The sequence below is a fragment of the Leptonotus elevatus genome, chromosome 15, assembly GCF_054856555.1.
Source record: "Leptonotus elevatus isolate MCC_2025b chromosome 15, RoL_Lele_1.0, whole genome shotgun sequence".
In the NCBI taxonomy this organism is placed as follows: Eukaryota; Metazoa; Chordata; class Actinopteri; order Syngnathiformes; family Syngnathidae; genus Leptonotus; species Leptonotus elevatus.
The window spans coordinates 5,067,369-5,085,004 of NC_141253.1; the positions used below are offsets into that span (position 1 = coordinate 5,067,369).

General features: G+C 41.3%; 1 long non-coding RNA gene across 1 annotated transcript in view; it reads left to right on the top strand.

The window, feature by feature from the left end:
• The window catches only part of LOC147161695 (uncharacterized), a 129,041-nt gene that overhangs the window by 19,386 nt on the left and 92,019 nt on the right, over positions 1 to 17,636 (top strand). The window contains exon 3 of the long non-coding RNA XR_015097293.1: positions 1,098 to 1,149. This is a non-coding gene — a long non-coding RNA (uncharacterized LOC147161695). The remainder of the gene's footprint in view (positions 1 to 1,097; positions 1,150 to 17,636) is intronic.

The window sequence follows — 17,636 nt, forward strand, 5'->3', positions numbered from 1 at the left end:
TTAAAAGTGTGTTGGATCATTAACGGCAGAGTCGGAGCTGGAAATAATAACGCTGTGACCCCAGGGAGCGCTGCTTTTTGAACCCGGAGGGCGAGACCAGAGCAACATTGCCACCGACTCATTTGGGTCAAGTAGCAGGGGGAAGAAAAGGCCCGTTCTGCTCGAGATTTAGGTGACCAAAACAATAAATCTTCATCCCATTCATCTGCGACACGTCTTTTCAGTTTGGCTAAAAATAAGCCTCACGCCGCTCGAGACGTTGATGGATGGACTGTGAACTCCTGACCCTATAAAATGTAACAAGAAAGGCTACCGCCGCACAGCATGGAGCGGGTCAGAGGTCGCGATATTGAGTTCACAAGCACGGGTTTTCATTCTCGTCGCCCACGTGTGTGTGACTCTACGCGGAACGCTAACTTCTCCGTCGCGTCGCTGACGGATGAAGCAGGAATGTTTTCATTCCCATCCTGAATGAATTTTTCCCATAGGAAAGGAGAGAAATAGAAATAGTACATTCCGGGGTCAAACTGCCGCCATCATAAAAGCTTTATTATCCAATAGTTATTCTGACCAAGCAGTTTGATTGGACAGATTCATTCCTTGAGTGCAGTTTTACAGTACTGCTGCACTTGGACTTTTAAATGTACATATCACTCGCGGATGAATGCCAAGAATTATGCATTAAAGTGAAAAAGAAGTGCTACTTACAATTACATTTGTCATAATCTAAAACTGCTAATCCTGAAATTTGACATTTTGCAGGTTCATACCAGCTGCAGGGTGACAAATAACCCCTGTTGATCAGGGTTGTTGTTTTTTTTAAATGCAGGACTTGCTAACTGCGTAGCACTGCCAATGGATCATAAAAACAAAAAAATTATTCTGATAATGTTTCTAAAATAAGTGAAAGGGTGGAAGGCCCTTGATGGTAGGCATGGGCCGATTACCATGTTTTTAAAAAGTCAAGTTTTCAATAACCGCTAATACTGGCTGCCACCGGTAATGATATGATTGGATGCTTGCAGAGTTGAGTAAACGAGCCGCCTCTTTGGAGTCATTGCTTCCAATTAACTTTTTTCCCCCCCTCCTTCTCACAGGTAATGGAAGCGAACAAAGGAAGGAGCAAGACGAGACACTGCAAACAAAAAGGTGCCTTTTTGCTCTAATGTGCATTGTTCAAAAAAACTAAACAAAAAAAAGCAAGCAAAAAAAAAAAATTGCCAGCAGGTATTAGTTAGCTCCAAGGACAACATGAGTGGCCCATGAGTCTGTTCTAAAAACAGCTCAATAGTGATGGGACACCCTGACTTACTTAGAAGAACTACAACAGAAGAAGGTTTACATTTATTTATTTTTAATAGTTCATTTCATTTTTTTGTGTTTATTTCAGGCATCATATCCCAACTGACATCGGTAACAAAGACGTAAATAAAAGTACATGTTGTTGTGTATATATATATATATATATATATATATATATATATATATATGTGTATATATACTTTCTTTAATTTAATATATATATAATAATGCCTAAATATATAAGTCTATTTAGAGCTGTAATTTTAATTCTGTGATACCATTTTACTGGAATATTTTCGTGATCATACTGACGGAATCTAATATCGGCCCATGCCTACTTGATAGTGAGATTCACTTATGGCGGTGATCAAGGTGAAACACGGTGAATAAACCATAACCCTGTTAGGTGGCTTGTATAAAACGGAGGCATTAATGAAAATAAGGCATTAGAATTCTAGTTAGTTAGCATTCAAATGCTGCGCGTTGAACAGTTTGTTGTCAGTCAGGTTTTACGTTTCTAGCTCCCTTCACGTTTTCATCAAACTCTTGACGGATAGAATCTCCTGTTGCGAGTTTTCGCACCACCTGTGGTTTTGTTATGTAGCCGACAGACTGTGAATGAGGTATGAGGATTTTTTTTTTTCTACCCAGAGAGGCACGATTTTAAAATATCCTTCCCTACATCAATGACCCCCTGACAACACAGCGTTATGCCCCCTTACAATAATTTTCATAACGTCCTTTCCTCTTCCTTTTCCCTCGCCTACCCCTGGTTACTTCCACCACAGCGGAGATGGCTTAACCCCCTCGTTTTCCCGCTCATTGACACCCCGAGGGGGAACACAATAGGTCAACGTCGTGTGAGTTGTTGTAGCATCTCCCCACCTCATTTGCCTCCATCCCGCCTCTGGCGCCGCAATACCGTCGCCTGTCCCTTCTTCATGAGCGTGGGACGGGATGCGTGGAGAACCACCAATAATAAACATGTTGGCTGTCAGGCGAGAAGACGGCGGGCAAGCTCGCCCGGGCCTGGCATCGTCTCAGCGTTCGTCTCCGCTGAGGTGTCGGGGCAGACGAGCGTCAAGGTAGACCACCGAGGGTTAGGCAGAGTTTGAATATGTAATATCCGCGCGATCGAGTAGGAGCGCTCGGGGGCAAAAGGCCAAAGACTTCCCCGGCGTGAGCACGTGTGTGTGTTCGTCTTGGCTCTGTGTCTCGATGACTTTGGAAAAGTGAAGTGCCATTTCCATATTTGTATAACCAAGAAGAATGGAATCGGAATCATCATCGTCTTTATTGGCCAAGTATGTTAAAACACACAAGGAACTTGTCTGCAGCTGTTGCAGTCACTCTCGAGCTACAGCAAAATAAATAAATAAACAGCAAAATACTTTGGTATAATAATATTGTGGCGCCTTGAGAAATGAGAGTATATGAGAGTATACATATATATATATATATATATATATATATATATATATATATATATATATATATATATATGTATATATGTATATATGTATATATATATATATATATATATATATATATATATATATGTATATATATATATATATATGTATATATATATATATATGTGTATGAGTGTGTGTGTGTGTGTGTGTGTGTGTGTGTATATATATATAAATATATATATATATATATATATATATATATATATATATACTGTATATATTTATATATATATATATACTGTATATATTTATATATATATATATATATATATATATATACTATATATATTTATATATATATATACTGTATATATATATATATATACTGTATATATATATATATATTTATATATATATACTGTATATATTTATATATATATATATACTGTATATATTTATATATATATATACTGTATATATTTATATATATATATACTGTATATATTTATATATATATATATACTGTATATATTTATATATATATATATACTGTATATATTTATATATATATATATATATATATATATATATATATATATATATATATTTTTTTTTGACAATCAAAATCACACCTTTCCATTTCTCTTTTCAAGTGACACACAATATGTTTTCTAACGCTATTGATCTATCGCTCGCGCATCCTCTCAAGGCCGACATTAGTGCGACTGTTGCTTCCTTGTTCCATTTTTAATTGATGGTGGATATTGCTCCACTCCACTTCATGCACTCATTGATATGAAAAGTGAGCGTATGAAAACGCGGCGGCATGCCGTTGGTACCTTTTACGGGGGTTTGACCGTCCGAAGCCGTTATGGCCGCCTTAAGAGGTTATGGATTCAAAAGGGAGGATGCGTGTGAGTGCAGTGATGAGACATTAGGAGCTCTTTGTGAGACAATTACACAGTAAACGGGCTTAAAGCATTGCTACAAAACATTGTGATGCACGGAACAAAAGTGTTACAGGTGCCTTTTTAGAATCATCAACTGCGTTTGCTTTCATGCCGTATAGATCTGTGCTCTCAACGTTAAGTACACCTGCGCAATTGAATGATATGCGGTGCGAGATAACGAGCAAAGAATTCTATGTCTACGTATCAAAATTGTTAAAATAACACGTATTTATTCGAGGAAAGAGGAGGAAAAGACTTTGTGTTTATTTGTACATTTTCATCAAGTTCATCACATTTTTTTTGAACTGTTGACAGACAAGACTATTACCTTGAACACATAGAATAAAACATCTTAGGTGCTTTAGAAAATGTTTTTGAGTAATCAAACAAGACCAATTTCATAGTGTCAGCAGGAGACCTTGCATACCAGGGATGATGGAGGAGGAGGGGGCACGATTTTTCATCAGAGCTACTGGGGGGGCCACATTGGACCACACATTTCTTATCCGAGATCTGGCCTTCAACAACAAATGATTTGTAATCAAAAAATAAAACTGTACTTGTAATCCCTCCCCGCTTCAAGTGCTCTCGCATATAAACATTACCATTCAAGAACAGCAAGCCAGTATTAAGTGCATGAACACATTTTGTGCATTTTTTTTTCACAAAAAATATGCATGGAATCAATAACATGACATGTTCCCCAACACCTGGATGATGTTGGAATAGTTTACGGCTTCACTGGAAACCAGCAGAAAGGGAGAATATTTTTCACTCTTAGACCCATGATATTTAATCCCATATTATTTTCTCTCCAATTTGAATACAATTTAATGCAAATAATGTTTTTTTTTCTATTGATCCCACGCCAGCCTCATTAAAAGTCGGCTTTATTGAATTCAAATATTCCTCACTTATGTCATGCTATGCTATTAACCAAGCTAACTACATATAAACCCACTAGGGCTCTGAGGTCTGCGCACTCAGGTCAATTAGTGGAACCCAGGTTTCAAAGTAAACATGGTGAAGCAGCATTCATTTGTTATACCCCCACCCCCCTCCAAAAATAAAATAATACATTTAGTTTTGACTACCAAAAAATTGTTAATCATTCGTACACACCATTTTATTTATTCCTTTAATCTTGCTTTCATTATAAATAATGATATTCCATCGCTGCCCCCCCCCCCCAAAAAAAATTATATATACACACACACACACTAGTTTTTAGCAGGTAAAGGGGGCGACATAAAATGACGTGAAGGGCTACAATTTTCCCTCAGGCGTTTAGTTTGACGCCTGTGCTTATTGGTGTGACCACTGAGTGTCAAGAACGCTGTCACTCCCACATGGCGGCAAAAACCAACAGACTGCGAGACATCAGAAATGTCTTGCGTCCATCTCCAATCTCTCTCCCCCGGTGTATCTCTCGCCATCAGCCATCCATCAGCTGTCGGCGGAGACGAGAGGCGAGCGGACAGATGTGTGGCCGCCGTATCGCTTGGGTTTTTATCAGCTTTCAACCCTCAGCCCGCCAATGATTAGAGAGGCCGCGAGGAAACTTAGCACATGTGGGGGGGGGGGAGACGCGTGAAAGCTTGACGGTTGCCGAAGCGGCCGGATATGTATACGTCGACATCTCCGTTGGAAATGACAAGACTTGGATAGATTTCAGCTGCTTGGAAGATTCTACCGAAATTCCATGCAACTTTAAAAATGGGATGCGGCTTACGTTCCAGGCCCACCCTGCATCAGCGAGTACTTGTTCTCGCGCTTGGTCTGAAACAATAATAAAAAGAGATATAATGGGGCACACATGATCAATTATGATACAGTGGGGAACATTGTAACTCTAAATATAAATGAATATTTCCCCACTTCTTTATAATCTGACATCCCGCCGCAGGGGCGTTGATCACACACGTCTCGGTTGAATGTGTCATTTTGGCAACAAATGAAATCAGGTCACCTAACATGTTAACAGTGTTAATAAAGGTTGCATGTGTGTGTGTGTGTCTTTAGATGATATATATATATATAATTTTGTTTTAACACCGTGTGTATGTGTGCGTAGTTTGCATACGTTCCTTAAGGGCATGGCTGCAGTAATGATTTACTAAATGTCAAATGAACACAAGTTGGGAGAAACCACCATGCGAGCAGGCGCATTGGCTGGAAGCTCTTTCGCATTTCACGCCCTGATTGTGAGATAGCTCCTCGTGAGCGACGAGCGGCGGCATGTCCGCACAATTGGTGCCCAAGGAATTCGAAATGCGGTCACTTTGAGTCCCCCGATGCGACACTTTGATGCGCACGCGGAGCTGCAAACATTTGACGCCGTTTCGGAGATGAGCTTGCGAGGCTGGACATAAGCGGGTTCGTATAAGCGGGTTTGGAGGCAACATTTGTATTTTGCGCCGCATCAATACACATTGAGTTGAACAACCAAAGTTAAAATTAAAGTACCACTGATTGTCACACCCACCTAAGTGGGGCGAGATTCGTTCTCCGCATTTGACCCATCCCCTGAGGGAGCGGTGAGCAGCAGCAACGGCCGCGCTCGAGAATCATTTGGTGGTCTAACCCCCCAATTCCAACCCTTTAATGCTGAGTGTCAAGCAGGGACGGCAATTTTTGGAGTCTTTGGTATGACCCGGCCAGGGATTGAACCCCCAACCTTCTCAGGGCAGACACTCTACCACTAGGCCACTGAGCTGGTCCATCAAAGTCAATGTCTGTCGGTCATGATTGAAACGGAGCCAGCTCCTTTTTGGGAGCCGTTCTCATCATTATCTTCAAATAGGCAACACATGATTGTCAATTACTGGTTGTCAGTGACAATTAGTCTCGGACTGCACAAAGATGAAGTGACAACATAGTAAGGAATAGTTAAGAAAATCCAGAACAGCAGGAAATAAGTTATATCTGGACACATTTGAACTTTATTAGTAGGGATGTTTGATACCGTATTTTTTTCAGGCCAATACCTGAACGAGTATTCAAATCATGAGTATTCACCAATACTGATACCAAGTATTGATACTATGAATACTCTTGATAAGTAACATTTCCACCCCAAAAAAATGACAGATAATTTTAAAGACATACCTCTATATCCCAATACAGCATTTTTCCTTAAAACTGCATGAAATTAATGGCAATTTTCTATTCTTTGAATTTCAAATTTCTAGTTCCTGATTTAAAAATGGCCTCAAGAGTCACAAGTATGGATACCTTGAAAAGAGACCAAATATCTGCCCAATACCAACACTTGGTATCATTACTGGCATCTTCCTTACTTAAAAAACAAACCCAAAAAAACCCAATGATAAATAATTTTAAAGAAAGACCAACATAGCATTTTTCCTTCAAATTAATTATTTAAATTAATGAGAAATTTCTATCTTTCTCATTTCTAGTTAGTGATCTTAAAATGACCATAAAAGGGTGCCCGACGGCCTGGTATCAGCCTGATACTGATACCTGGTATCGCCCATCCCTAGTTAAGTTATCAAAGGTTCAAATGAAAATAGTTGAGGCTTTATGTGTACTTTCATTTTTTTGTAGGTCTACGTAGAGCAAATAAATAAATGAATCATATTAAATACATTTTATTGTACAAAATTACATAAAAGACGAGCCTTTAAAAAATCGATTCAGAAAATAAAGTTGAATGTTTTCTAGAATATGAATTTAAGAAATTAAAAATTGTTGATTCTATAATAAAAGAAAACCAATTGTTCATTCATTATATTGTCATATTTTTTTTTTATTGTTTATTAAAACCCTTTAGTTATCTTGGATAAACATGCAAAAAAAAAAAATAAGCTCCTCAAATGAAGTCATTGATTCGCAAAACTGCTCCGCAAAAAAACCCAAAACAAAGATAAATTTGAGCCTTGATCTTGAGTGCATGTGAATTCCAGCAGTCAAGACCTGCTCCGATTATTTTTTTTTTAAGGCAAAAGAGCACAAACCATCTGCGCAATAATAGCTTTTATGAGTTTGTTCCCATCTCACAGAGAGCGCAGCGTTTGTCTCCTGGGTCGGGCATCAGTGGTGGCGACAGGCCTGATGCGGGCTGAGAGCTTGGCTGTCCCGTCTGCGCGCTCTCAGCCTCATCTGCGGGGTCCGCAGAGACCACCCGGAAGAGGCCTATCGCCAGCGCTCTGCAGCTTTAATCACTCTCCCTTCCTCTCCTTTTGCCTTTTGCATCCTCATGGCTGCTATTCGCACTCGGCCCTGACACCATCATTTATTTATCCGCCCCCTTCTCGAGTGTTGTTTTCCATTCGCCGGCATGTTTTTTTCACGACGGCCGAGTGTCTGTGTGGGCTCGCAAGGACCCATGCGGCACCGCTGGTGATTTCTTAGACACAAAATGGACCAGGGTGCAAACATTCCCGGGGAATATTAAAAAAAAACGATGTCACGCAGCATTCGGGGACTTCTCCTGCTTTGACTTGTGTTGACCAGTGCTCAGCTATGAATAGCGAATGGACCAGTCCAAAGTGTCACCGGGGAATTTATGTAAATGTGGGTCACCGTGTTTGGCACATGCACTTGCCTGTAAGAGGGTGATGTGACCAAGGGGGGAGGAGTTGAGTGAGTGAGTGTGTTGTGAAGAGAGCTGAGATGCAAGTTGTCTGGCAACTAGTAACAATCTAGAAGTGACAGCGGCTCCAGTTTCCGCTAATGAGAACGACCTCCAGTCGTTTCTCCTTTGTCACACACAAACGCGAACACACACTATATGCGTCACTGTGATCTCACCTGATGCACCCTGACAGACTGGTGGACAGCGATGGAATATCACTATTTATAATGAAAGCAAGATTAAAGGAATAAATAAAATGGTGTGTACGAATGATTAACAATTTTTTGGTAGTCAAAACTAAATGTATTATTTTATATTTTTGGGAGGGGGGGTATAACAAATAAATGCTGCTTCACCATGTTTACTTTGAAACCTGGGTTCCACTAATTGACCTGAGTGTGCAGACCTCAGAACACTAGTGGGTTTATATGTAGTTAGCTTGGTTAATAGCATAGCATGACATAAGTGAGGAATATTTGAATTCAATAAAGCCGACTTTTAATGAGGCTGGCGTGGGATCAATAGAAAAAAAAACTTTATTTGCAATAAATTGTATTCAAATTGGAGAGAAAATAATATAGGATTAAATATCATGGGTCTAAGAGAGAAAAAGATTCTCCCTTTCTGCTGGTTTCCAGTGAAGCCGTAAACTCTTCCAACATCATCCAGGTGTTGGGGAACATGTCATGTTATTGATTCCATGCATATTTCTCCTCACCTGAGGTGTAAAAAAAACCAGTGCTGGAATGTGGTTACATGAGACAACTTTTTAAAGCTGCCTCGAGGAAGAACTTGATATTTACCAATGTCTTTTTAACGTCAGTTTTCAGAAAATGAATAGCTTTTTTTAAAAAAAAATTTTTAATTCTTAAGTCCTGGTTGAAAATACTTCCTTCTGTTTCTTGGATGTGTGTTGGAGTGGGAGGAAGCGGGGAGTGCATGGGTGATAAAACACGAGTGCAACAAAGTTCACCTTTTCCACTGTTGGAGGTGAAAGAAGTCTTGCCAACATGTTTCTCTTGTGGATGAGTCACATCCCTGCAGCACAAAACTCATGACTGGGGTTGCAGATTTGGCCAACCTAAGATTAAATTACTTTCCCCATGTTATGCTGATATTTTATTACTTCCGCCACAGAGCTTCTTTTCATTGGCGTGGGTTGATCCCTTTAGTCGTTTGTGTGCAACATCCTGTCAACAGTTTTTGATATATCAACCGAGAGATTTGGGATGATTTGCAGATATTCTTCCAAAGATGTTCCCCTTCAAGTCTCGTGAGAAATGGCAAGAAACGAGTCTGAGAGTGAAAATAATTACACACACACACACACACAACTTTGTGGAGTGATCATATCGATCTGCTCAAATGGTAATCACCATTTAAGATGTTACATAACTGAAGATCACGTACAGTACTAGGGCGCAAAACTTTCTTCATTCTTCATCATTTTAAATGCTGCTTTTTACTTTCCTGCTTGTATTATGAATTTGTTGAGCAAGGTTGTGGATAGATGTAAATGTGATTTTATGAAACCATGACTTGTTAGCCCCACAGTGACTTCTCACCCATGTTGGTTGCTTGCTATGGCGTTAAATTAAGGATTTTGATGTTGGGAAGGCAACTCCCCAAAAAGTCTTGACAATAATATGTTATATGGAGCGCAAATGGTCTAAATATGGTATTTTGGTTAATATTGTGTTAGCGGGATATCAATATCAAAAGGCGGCCATTTTGCCGCTTGCTGTCGAGTGAAAATGACATCACAGTTGCTCAGCTCTCAGGTAGCAACCAATCGCAGCTCAGCTTCAGAAAACAGGTGAGCTGTGATTGGTCGTTGCCTGAGCTTTGAGCAACTGTGAAGTCATCTTCAGTCGACAGCAGGTGGCAAAATGGCCGCCCCCCTAAGATGGATAAAAACGGCTGGATTTTGCTGCATAACTCATATCCCACAAATGCAATATAAATCAGAATGTCATGATTAGACTAGTGAGTTCACATATAACATATTATTGTCAAGTCATGTTTAAGGTTGACTTGTCCTTTAAAAACGGATTCTTTTGGGATTCGCATTCAGATCAAGCAGTAAATTTAAAGAATTTGTAGCCAGAATATCAAGGGTTTTAAGAATACTGCAATCTGTGTGGAAAATGGCATAAAAATCTCCAAATTTTCTTCTAGATGTGGGGGAGGCCAAAGAGTGACAAGGGGTCGTGACGGCCACCGCTGTCCACCATGTAGCTCCGCCCCTATGTCTAACCACTGTTTTTGAGTAATGTCCATGATTTTTTTTTATTCCTAACATCATCAAAAAAGGACCATTTTGATCCCTTTCACTCCGTGTATACCGCCACGTCAAGCTTATCTGGACTTGTATGCCCAGAATCAGACAGGTGTTCTTGGACGGTGTAGCTTTCCGCCAGCGCGAGTGATAAGACAATTTATCCAAAACAACTGTTGTATCGCAACACAAGTGCTGCCTGCTGTGCGTAGATGTGTGTGTTGATGCGTGTGCAAAGTGTCTCATCTTATGTTTGGAAGGGGGCTGGGGGTTAGATTTCATCCCGATAGCGGGGGCAGCCATGGAGGAGGGCCAAACATATGTTCCGAGGGCCAGGAACAAAAGCACTGACACGTTAGCCTTTTCACGGAGATGACCTTTCCGCCGCTCCCGATCCCAGACTCGCCGCCTGCCGCTGTCCTTTTGTCTGCCAGTTCGCCCCGGGCCCAGCTCCAGCCCAGCGCTAGAATTTCTCCTCATCTCCCCAAATCTCCCTTGACTAAATGTCAGCATTACATATTTCTGCACTCACACACGGGGATTTAATTAGTACAGCACCGTCTGTGCATGTGCAGTATTTTTTATATATGTGTGTGTGTGTCTAAGCATTAGGGGGCAAATGAATATGCATTAGCATGAGACACTTTACTGTTAGGAGGCTTCCCCATGTTGAGTCCTAAACCTTTCGACCACAGACTTGCGAGAAAATGAGCAAAAATGAGTGGAAGGGGGGCAAACTGCGCAAAGAATTACACTTGTCACGTCTGCTAATGTGCGAACGCACCAGAAATAAAGAAATAAATACAGGTGCAAAGATGACACACGGGGTCATATTAAATACCCGAGGCTCAGCTCGTGTCCTCACAAACACGGGTATTTTTAAGAACATACCTTTTTTCCCGACATGTTTCTGCCTTTCGTCCGCACGCAAACTGTGTTTTAGGTCACTGGAAATTTCGTTGGTTTGCTGAGGCGTGGAATTTTTTTATGGGGGACGAACATGTCCAATGATGTTTGGAACATGCTAACAACGTGATGAGCTAGTTAGCTGGCTTTTAAATGGTGCCAAATTTTGGGATAACTTGGGTGAGCCCCTTAAAAGATGACATTTTTTATTGTATAAAATTGTTACCAGGATGATTGGTATCTATGACGTTGCTATAGTGAGCAACTTAAACCAGCTTTGTGTTTGGGCTAGCGTTCGAGCTAAAGGTAATTTTGTTTGACGCAACTGTAAACTAGCCCTGAAAGTATATTTTACAACAAGTTACTTTCCCATTTAACGCATACCTTTATTAGCATACCATGACTTTTTTACTTCCAGATGTTGGTTACTAAGCAGGAACACAAAGAAAATTGTTCCAAATATATTCATTTCTTAAGCTCTCTACTGGCAATTTTTTGTCAAGATTGTCAAGCTGTGACTATAACTTACAATAGAATTCATCATTTGAGGGTGAGCTTGGGGGGAATTGTTTCATGAATAAAAAAACATTTTGTATATCTGGCCTCAACTAAAAACCCTCTTTTGCTTGAGTGGACAAGTGACCATGATAAATGAAAGTGATGCTTTTCGGCGACCGTGTTTTTATTCTAAAATTACAACTTTAACCAGCCAGGTTAGCATTATTTCACAATTTTAATTGTGTAAAAGTGTATTGCAGTTTTGGACTAGCCTGAGAACAATAACTAGCTGGTGTTTCTTGTTCTTATTGCCTCTCATTCCTGCCTTGCTTATTTTGATTTGACACTGATATTGCCAGTGATTAGCTAATGCTAACGCCACTACCCCTGCTTCTGCAGCAAGAAAAAAATAAAATAAAAATCATGTTAATATAAACAGCTGTGCCGGTGGACCCGAACAAGGAGGCCATTGTTTGTTTCTGTTTGCGGAAAATGTTCATTTAAATAACCACAGGCGCACTCTATTGTTCTTAAGCTCGAGAGGCTATTCCGTGTCTAAGGGGGGTTGATGTTAATTAGGAAACAATGATTTAATAATTCACGCTTGTCTACACTGCCCACTGACACTGTTCTCAGCAAGCCCGACTTGACGGCGTTAAAACAAATCTGCATTAAAAAAAAAAATACTTCACACTCATGTGGCAATATACGTATAACACCAGTGAAACAAAGACTTTGCTATAAACATCTAGAGGTGATGCTAACAGATATGGGGCACCACAGTATGATGGTGTGTGCGTGTGTGTTTGTGTTAGGCTGAAGGGACGTCGCATCACACTGCCAAGACACGGGCCCTTCCTCTCGCTCGTGTACTTGGAGAGGCTGGCACTTACCCAGTCCTCCACAGGCGCACGCCGCGGACTGGTTCTGAACTGGTTCCTTACTCGGGGCTAGCCTGGGACCAAACCCTGCGTCACCTCTAATTAGGGGAGGCGCCCAGGCACGGGCATAACGAGCTGATGAATAATTAGAATTGGAGGAAATTGTGCAACCAGGGTGGCAAATCTGGAGGGACAAGTGCTGAAAACAAGGCAAGCGGCATTAAGTCTACAGTCAGTCAAATCTGTGAATTTGGCCAGCGGCGTTAACACTAGGCCTGTGTGAAGAGGAATAAAGCTCCAGCGCTGGTGGCTGGCCAAGGCCATGCTCGCAGCCTCAGGGCCGATTAAAAGAAACAAATAGGAAGCGGGTGATAAATGAATCCATAAATTGCCAGTGATGAATATTAATTCTACACACGCTCCTGTCATGCGATAGCGCGAGATTGTCTGCAAAAGGCGACAGAACGTTAGGGTTTTTATAAGGCGGCGTGTCAGAATCCAGATGAATGATTGATAGACATGTTTGGCTGCAGAAGATGCTCTTGCTTCCAGCGCTCTGAGACGATGGCTGCCTCCCCATTTTTGTGTAGCGGCGGTCTGATTGATGAGAGCGAGCAAACGTGACTAATAACTGGGACTTATTTTGTCGGTTCCATAGCACTGACACGTGGAAAATCGGGTAAAGCGTCGCTGGAAGGTATAATCTACACTCAATTATCCCATGCTGGACTGAATGGTAACGTGAACGTAGTGGTTCACACTAGAAGGCTCAATTCCCATCAACCAGACTCGAGAACCATGTGACCCTAATCAGGCCATATGAAGTGTAGTGGTTCATACAGTAGTGTTAGCGTTCGTGGATTTAGAGAAGGTTCATTCCATGACAGACTGGTTAACACAGTTCGGTCCTAGAGAGACGCAGTCCTGCTTGTTTTGTGATGTCTCCCTCCTCGAACACAGCTGAGAATGTAATTGTGAGTTGATGATTTGAAAACACCTTGGTTGCAGGCAGGAGACACCGAAAACATGCAGGACTGTGGCTCTCTAGGACCGAACTTGCCTATCCCTGGGTAAACAGTTCTAAGTACTAAGTCGCTTGGCATGGACTTCAGCTCCCTGTGATCCTTGTCAGAATAAGTGAAGTACTGTACCAAATGGATGGATGGCTAGTGGTTCACATGCTGAGGTTCAAGAACTCAGTTTCCAGTCATTTCTTATGAGAGGGACTGGTGACCAGTCCGGGGTGTAATCCGCCTTTCACCCGAAGTCATTTGGAATAGCCTTTAGCTACCTGTGATCCATATCAGGAGAAGTGATACAGAAATGGACAAATGGTAACTCTTTTGACGATTGTTGTAGTTCACGTAGCTGCCACTAGCATAATCTCAAGCCTTGATCATTTGTAAACTTAAATAGAATCCGTCATCATGAACAGGATAAGCAGTATGGAAAATGGACAGATGACTACCGTTTCTGTGGCCTTTGCGAGTGTAGTGGTTTACATAGCTGACTGTCAATTCCTGGTCAGTAATTATACAACTGACTGATGACCAGTTAACGTGCAGTCCGCCTTACAGTCGGTCAAGATAGACTTCAGCCTTCCTGTGACCCTGAAGAGTACCTGTGTTTACATAAAAACTAGATCGGTAACTGTTTGTAGTGCAATTAGCAGTGTAGTGGTTAACATTGCTGACCTTCGTGGAGCTAGTACAAGATAGACTCGCAAGTGTCCTGGTGACCAGTCCATGCTGTAGTCCGCTGTGACAATCTCGAAACCCAGAATGGCACAAGTGAAATCATATGGGGCCTCAAACATGACACTGGAGCTAATCTTGAATTGTGCAATACGTGATGTCCTCCATTATCAAGTGGATTATATCAGTATTCTCGAGGTTACCACCAATTTGGTAAGCTATTCTAACCCGAGGTACTTTTACGTAGGATTTAGGTTCCTGAGGTGTTTAAATGTGCCAAATGCTGAATCATCGATGGACTGAGCCGACTGCAGCAACACCGTGGAAGGCAACATTTAGATTGACACAGTTGTGGTTGGCTTTTCCTCTGACAAACAGGGGGGGGGGGGGGTCAGGCTGGCGTGAGAGGTTGTTGGTTAGAGGGCGGAGGGGGTGAAAAATAGACCTCGGGCTGCGAGCGGGCGAGTGACGAGGACGTCCGAAGGGGTGAATCCAAGGACTGCATGCTCCCCCGCCCCCTCCCCACAGTGACGATTCCCCTGACAGCCAAAATGGCCGCCCGGCGTTAATTAGTGCTGGCCTTCCCCAGTCACCAAGGTTGTTAAGCACCGTGGGTCATTTAACACTCTTGCCTGCTTTTGCGCTTGCTCTTTTCTCTGCCAGCTGTGCCACTTTGTCTGGCAGAGTGGAATCGCGCCGGGTGACGATGATGCCGGCGCATTAGACGTGTGACTTTCATGTTTTCACCTCATGCTCGGTGACCTGTTTGTTTTGTCATGTGCTGCCGGTACGTGCGAAAGGGGGTGGAGGCGCCGCTCGTCTGAAATGACTTCAATGCTCATTTGATGCTGTGATAATGACCGAGGTTTTCTTTCATTGGCGTATTTTGCCCTTGACAACACTTTCTTTCAACAGCAGTTGTCATGAAGCTGTTGGCGAGGTAGACACGCAGAATAAAACGACACCAAGAATTCAAGTGATGAAAAAGCAACATTACACAATAACAAAAGGCCAAGCTTTCACGTGCATATGAGCGGATTTCAATCGGATAGCAATCAGTAGAGAGAAAATGAGAGGGAACTTTAGTGTGCAAGGTCGTACAAATGGGAATGGGATGAATACACCGCAGAATTGTATTTTAGGCCCCAGTTTTGTACAAGATAGTACAAGAATATTTGTAGACAACCGGCGCCAGGGTACTTATGGGTGACAGAACGTGAGTGACTACCGCTGACCTGAAATGAAAAGATAACTTAAAAGATAAGTAATCCAGCAGAACCTTTAAATAGTAACAGCAAGACTTCCTGGTAACCACTTCTAAAGGGACAAGCTCAGAACCAAACCTCCACCATTGGGCATTTTCTCACGTTTTTACATCGTCTTTCAGTTATTTAGCAAACCATAATGGTTAGCTGACTAGCTAACGTCAGCTCTAAGCAGCGCTCTTGAATTCAGCATCATAAGAGCATGTTCGTGCTAGAGGGTGACACGGGTGTGGATTTTCGATCCCGTCCCATCCCACTCACACAGCAAAAAATCCCGTCCCGTCCCAGTCATAGACAATAGTTTAAACAAACAATCCTGTCCTTTCCCACTCCCGGTGAAAACGACTCCCGTCCCGTCCCGTCCCGCTCACATTTAGAATTACTCCCACTCCCGTACCACTCTCATGGAGGTCAATTTTGCATCATTAAAATAATAATAATAATACACCGCATGTAAAGAAAAATCTGATGCGTGTACTTTTTCCCGAATGGATATTTAATTAATCCCGCTTCCGTCTGCTCCCGTGAAGTTTTTATCCTGTCCCATCCCAATGCCGTGATTAAAGATAAAGTTCTCTCCCATCCCACAGGATTCCCCCAAAAATGTAAGCCTCTAATCCGAGCAACACAAAGTTAAGTTCAAGCAATCATAGCCTTCTGTGTAAGAGGGAAATAGTGGACAAAAATAAAAACAGACACCAAAACAAACATTCAAGGTAGGCTAGGTTTATTTACAAGTGTTGGTACTATGCTAGCTTTTAGGGTACAGCTAGCATGACCAAGGTTAAAGTACAGTATTTCAGACCAATGGTTTTTAAAAACTTGAAAGAGTTTTTCTCTCTTTCTTTTGCAGACCCTATGTGTAAAGATAAGATTTTTTTTGATTTTTTTTTATCAGTCAGTTTTGCTCATATTGTGAATGGTGTGCTGCGATAATCTCAACACAGCTCCCCGCATACATAAAAAAGCTATCACTATTGTGGAATATTCACCTTTGGACGGTACGTTTATGACTTTTTTAGAATTTGTAATGGCTTGAACATTCCCAAAGATAAAACTTCAAACTTGTAACACTCCATTAACAATGTCATGCTATCAACATATCAGCATGTCTATAATAATGCTAGCTTAATATTGCTAGCACTGTTGTTTGTTCAAGCCATATGTGCGTTCTTGTCACGACTGCACACTTTCATAATCATAGTTAAAGCCATGTTTGAGAATCACACTTGGGTATAGGGGTCAGAAACTTGGGAGGGTTTTTATTAGTAAGGCTAAAGTCTTGCTAGGAGTTTTAATACTGCAAATCCCCCTGGCGTTCAATTGCAAACTAAGGAATGAACCCCCATTTAAGAATGCGAAGAACTGAAACTTGATTACTCTTGGTGAGTTTTGACATACAAATGAATAAATGTACAGTTGTGTTAAGGATGATAAAATGTTACTTAAAACATCACCTGTAGAGTAGACCAAAATGTTCTGATGACACCTGGAGCAGATTTATTCAACAACATCTCTTGTGAGAAACACTTATTCTGCATCTGAACAAATCAGAAGTTGACCAGCGTGCCAGAATGTCTTCCAATATTTAAATCTAATATTCCCCTATTACATTCCTCCGCACATTTCTGCATGTATCACAATTTCCAGAAGCTTTCCCGAGAGCATTTTTCCCCCCAATAGTGGCCGTTGCATGACTTGTTTATATACAAAACATGTGGTTAAAATAATAAGCTTCCGTTGTGCATTGTGAAGCAGAAAACCGGAGCAAATCATGCAACTGCAAATACGACTCTTCTCCGTTTTTTTTTTGCAATCTTCCAACTCATTTGAACGCAGTGCCGCATCTT